General features: G+C 39.4%; 1 protein-coding gene across 2 annotated transcripts in view; it reads left to right on the top strand.

The window, feature by feature from the left end:
* The window catches only part of Garre1 (granule associated Rac and RHOG effector 1), an 89,546-nt gene that overhangs the window by 4,999 nt on the left and 79,200 nt on the right, over positions 1 to 5,347 (top strand). Inside the window, exon 1 of one of the 2 annotated variants that reach the window (XM_048790960.1) lies at positions 2,522 to 3,604. The exons of the other annotated variant lie outside the window; for it this stretch is intronic. The gene's annotated coding sequence lies outside the window, so the exon portion shown is untranslated. Of the gene's footprint in view, positions 1 to 2,521; positions 3,605 to 5,347 lie in introns of those variants that run through there. 2 annotated transcript variants of the gene reach the window in all.

Here is a 5,347-nt window from a genome sequence, read left to right as displayed (position 1 = left end):
TGAAAAAAAAAAAAAAAAAAAGTGAGTCTAGCACCATTGAAGGGGAGGACATTTAGGTAGGACCATGACATGGATAAAGAGGTAGCAGTGAGCAGGCATAATGTATGTGATGAATAAAATATATCTAACTTACTGAGCACTAGCAATACTTCAGGTGCTAAGCTAAGCCTTAGGCTCTGTGATAACCAGATCAGGTGTTAAGTGCTTTGTGTGCATTACCTCATTTAGTCTTTACAACAACCCTGTGAGGCAGGTACTTACTGTTATAGAAATGCCATGTTGAATGTCACCTGAGAGGTCTCTGTTGCTTCAGCCTGCATGCTGCTGCAGGGCTAACTAACTCTTGATGTCTTTTGAACATTGTAAAGCTTGTGATCTGGTTCTGATGAAGTCCAAAGCTCACAAAAATCCTGTGACTTCATGAAACCATCTTTGGTTAATATGTATAAATAATGCATTTCTTAGAATTTAATTAAAGCAGCATACGTGCAGATATGGAATGAGCTCAGAGAAATATCGTTAATGAGAAGAGCAAGGGGCAGAAAGATGTGCACATGTGCCCATGGTGTAAATAAATAAAGAAGAAATATATAGAAAACACATGAAACTGATTTCTAAGAGCAGAAAAAATTTCTGGAATGATAGAAAAGAAGTGATTGCCTTTGGGGTGAGGCCTCAGAAAACCAGCCTGTTAGCCTGTTGGAATTACCTTCCTTTTTCTTACATACCATTTTGTATGGTATAGATTTTTAAAAATATTTTATATATATATATATAAATATAATTACATTTATTTTATTTTTTTAAGTTGTAGACACTACCCTTATTTATTTTTTTGAGGTAGTGAGGATCGAACCCACGGCCTTGCCTGTGCTAGGTGAGCGCTCTACCACTGAGCCACAATCCCAGTCCTGTATATTGTTTTGATTTCAAAATTTAAGTGGGCATGAGGCACACTCCTATAATCCCAGCTATTTGGGAGGCTAAAGAAGAAAGATACTAAGTGTAAGGCCAGTCTTGACAAGTTAGTGAGACCCTGCTTCAAAAAAAAAAAAAAGGCTGAGGTAAACATTCCTGGGTTTAATCCTCAGTACCAAAGACCAAAACAAAGAATGAACAAAAAAAATTAATAAATTAAAACACACATGTATGTGATGTATACTCACATAGGGAGGGGGCAAAAAAGCAAATACAGCCAAATGCTTTTGAGTTCAAGTTTTGCTTCTACCACTTAACTAGTCACTAACTTCTGAGTCACAAAACTTCTTGTCTCCATTTACTCCATTTCAAAATGAGGGAGGTAACATTGCCTATCTCCTGAGGTTAGAGTGAGGTTTTAATGAGTTTATATTTGTAAAGATCTTAGACTGATTGTGGCGGGAATGTTTTTGTTGCTATGGCTGTGGACTGTACTACAATAAATGTGATGATATGTTCAGTCTCCTTCTATCATTCTTGTAGTTCATTTAGAGAGAAAGACATACAGAGTTACTGACAGGCAATGATAGCAGAGGGTGCAGGGGATCAGGAAAAGTTCTGTGATGACTTAGGTGGCCTAAGCATGATGGTCATCAGAACTATGAATCTTAAATATGGGTAACTTCAGGAAAAAGTCAAACAAAGGGGAAAGGATACAAAGTGTCTTGTTCTAAGGCCCAGATAGCTTGAGGCAGAAGGATCAGAAACAAAAAAAAGCTGAAGAGAAACTAGGCTATGTTGTGGGATGGCAGGTCAGTCATCATTATATGTCAGTTTTTCCTGAGTGTATATAAAATGATGTGATTTATTGATGGCATCTTAGACCATTAATGTGGAGGTTCTACTTTGATCTTTTTTGGGGATGGGGAGGAGCTGGTCCTGGGGATTGAATCCTTTACTTTGATTTTTGAAATGGCTGTGAGATGTTCTTGTATAATTTATTTAATAAACCCCTTAATGCAGGACATGTGAGTTACTTCCTGGTTGATGCTTATAGACAGACTGACAGCGGGTGTTCTTGATTCTCCCTCTACTGTGAATCTACGCCCCTGCCTCAGGATCAAACCTAGTACCTTGTGCATGTCAGGCAAGCACTCTACCATGGAGCTACATCTCCAGCCCTTACTATGAGTGTATTTCTAATTTAAGATTCTTTCCTAGATATAATATTGCTCTCTCTAAAAAAAAAAAACCTTTTTGACTGTGTCTGGGCCACTGGCAGTAAATGCATTTTCAAATTGGCAGTTGTAAAGATTCATTTTCAAATTAAAGGTGATTTAGTGAGAGGGCAATTATAGCCAGAGAATGAGAATATCTGAGTCTTCCCCCACTCTACTCCCTGGTCCCAGAGGTGGATATAAACACATGAGAATAGAGGCAGAAGAAAGTTGGCTTGGCTTCCAGACCTAGGTGCCCCAGGTTCTGGTGACTTAGGCAGGGAGAGGCCAAAGTGGGCCTTTTTGTCAACTCACAAGGACTTGTGCTGTCCCTGGGTCTCAAAATAGGAAAGAATGCACTATATCCTTATATTTAAGTAACTTTGTCATGTACTTTGTATTTCAAGGTGACTGATCTCCCTTTTCAGCTATGTCTCCCTCTTTAGCTGTCTGTCAATTATCTTCTTCAGCTATGGCATATGTTCTATTTCTCTCTGAAGGAGGAGGGACCGGTAGCAGGGAAATGGGAGGAGCCATGACCTTTTTCTCTGGAGCACACTGGGCATCCTCACTTTTTCAGTTTGTTGCCTGGACTTTGTGAGTTGGGAGCTGCAGGAAAGTAAGTTCTATTTCTGGAAGCTGTAACTGTGGTATGGCAGGATGGGGGTGTTTTGTAGTAGTACAGAATGAAAAATTATAGTGGAAGACAAAGTGTTACCCTCTGACTAATCCATAGTCTCTTTGTAAAGAGGGTGGTAGCTTCCACTTACTGAAACTCAAGGTGTGCCAAGTGCCGTGCTTTATGAATTTAATCCTCACCATAGTACTGAAGAAACTGAAGCACAAGAATCCAAGTGACTTAACCGCGTGGCACATGCCTGTAATCTCAGCTGCTCCGGAGACTGAGGCAGGAAGATTACAAGTTGGAGGCTAACATGGACAACTTAGTGAGACCCTGTCTTAAAATAAAATGAAAAGAGCTGGGGATGAAAATTGGTGGTAGAGAACTTGTCTCCCCTTGTGAGGCCCTGGGTCTGTACCTATTATCGGAGGGAAAATATTGGTTTTTTTCCAAGTGACTTCCTTAAGGTCATAAAGTTAACAAGCGCCACTCATTAAGCTGATAATTACTGAGAGTAGGAATTCCCATCTAGGTCAGTCTGATTCCTAATCCATACTGGTAAACTACTGCACTTCATCAGTGCCATATTTCTACGAAGTTTCTTCTTTGTATTGGAGCATCTTACTGAAAAGAGAGGGGCCTGAACAGTTCCCCATTTTTTTCTCATTAGATTATAAGCTGTACCACTGCATCCCTGATGCCTGGAGTAGTACTGTGCACATAGTAGGACCTCAGTAAATGCTTGAGGTGTGTGAAGGCTCATGGTGTGGATAACTGGCAGAGCTGGAAGATTAGACTGGAGGTTAACCACTGGGGGCCTGCTTTCTGAAGCTGCCTTCCTTGTCTGGTAGGTGAATATGAGGCCTCTAGCATTTCCACTTTTCTAAAGGTTTGGCTTGCTGAAATGTTTGTGGAGAAAAACAGGCTCCCTAGTTGTGACTCTGGCTTGCTGGTCTTTTTGATAAATGAGAGGGCTTTCTGTATGTGTACAATTGGAGTCAGTGTTCCCAGTTCGGAGAAGGAAGCCACTATCATTCTCCATTGATAAAACTGTTGTTAATTACCTTACATTTTCAGAAATGGTCTTGAATCTGGAATTTATCAAAATTTATATAATTCCTCTCCATAATAAAAAAATAATTTCCAACATAGTTTGATTTGCTTCTCTGTAAATTTCTGGAGAAGTATTTGTTTTCCCCTTTGAGGTTAATTTTGAATAGGTCACACAGTGCTATTTTGAATAGGTCACACAATGTTAAGAATGAGTAGTGGTATTGAATTTTGTTTTCTTAAGTAACTTTTATTGTATTATTTTTAAAATTTATTTATTTTACAGTAGAATACATTTTGGTATTTAATACACAAATGGAGCACAACTTCTCATTGATTGCTCTGGCTGCACATGGTTCAGACTCATTCCACTAGTGTAATCATACATGTATATAGGGTAATAATATCTGTCTCTTTCTACTATCTCTTAAGTAACTTTCTAATGGATGCAATTAGTTTTTACTAGACCAACTTTCTTTTTTTGGGGGGGTACTGGGAATTGAATCTGGGGGCATTCGACCACTGAGCCACATCCCTATCCCTGTTTTTTATTTTATTAGAGACAGGGTTCTCACTGAGTTGCTTAGTATCTCACTAAATCACTGAGGCTTGCTTTGAACTCTCGATCCTCCTGCCTCAGCCTTGCCTAGTCCCTAGTATTACAGGCGTGCACAGCTGTGCCTGCTTAGACCAAGTTTCTTTTACAAGTTTGAAAAGTTCTTGTAGATGTGATATTGTGAAATTCCTATTTGGTTTTCTTCCCTGTTTCCTGGCATTACAACTCCTAAAATAATAATACTTGAAACCTCCAAAGTAATAAATATTTGGGGCTTCAGGATGGAGGCTGATGGACTGAAAATCTAGGCAGCATCATAGAGTTGGAACTTCAGCCCACTTGGCAATCTCTGGCAAGGGGAGAAGAACTGAAAGTTGAATTGCTCACCAGTTGCCAGTGATTTAATCAGTCATGCCTACGTAATGAAACCTTCTTGAAAACCTGACAAAACAGGGTTCAGAGAGCTTCTGGATAGTTAAACTGGTGAAGGCTCATCATGGAGGATGGGTGCCCAGAGAATGCTCTGCATATTTTCATATGTATACTTTTTACAAGAACAAGATATTTTGGTAGGTATTATCCAGTTGGTTTCATGAATTCTGTGAGCCACTCTGACAAACTCATGGAATTCAAGGAAAGGGTTGAAGGAATCCTGATTTAAATTGTGTTGATGAAAAAATAAAACAACCAGAAGTTTCAATTGGCATCAGAAGCCTGGGACAGTGAAGTGACTGAGCCTTTAACCTATGGGATCTGATGTTATCTCCAGACAGACATGTCAGAGTTGAGTTAGAGAAAACCCTGCTGTTGTCCTCAGGAGAATCTATAGAATTGCTTGCTTACTTGATGTGTTGGAACAACAACCCCCCCCCCCATTTTGGTGCCAGAAGCCTGTTGTGAGAGAGGAGTAACTGAGGTAGGTAGTTAGCCTTGTATTCTCAGATTAGATAGCTGGGCTTTTTTTTTTTTTTTTTTTTTTTTTTT

Source organism: Marmota marmota, unplaced genomic scaffold (genome assembly GCF_001458135.2).
Source record: "Marmota marmota marmota unplaced genomic scaffold, marMar, whole genome shotgun sequence".
Lineage (NCBI taxonomy): Eukaryota > Metazoa > Chordata > Mammalia > Rodentia > Sciuridae > Marmota > Marmota marmota.
Note: the sequence above shows the minus strand (reverse complement) of the source record. Positions and strands in the feature narration are given on the sequence as shown.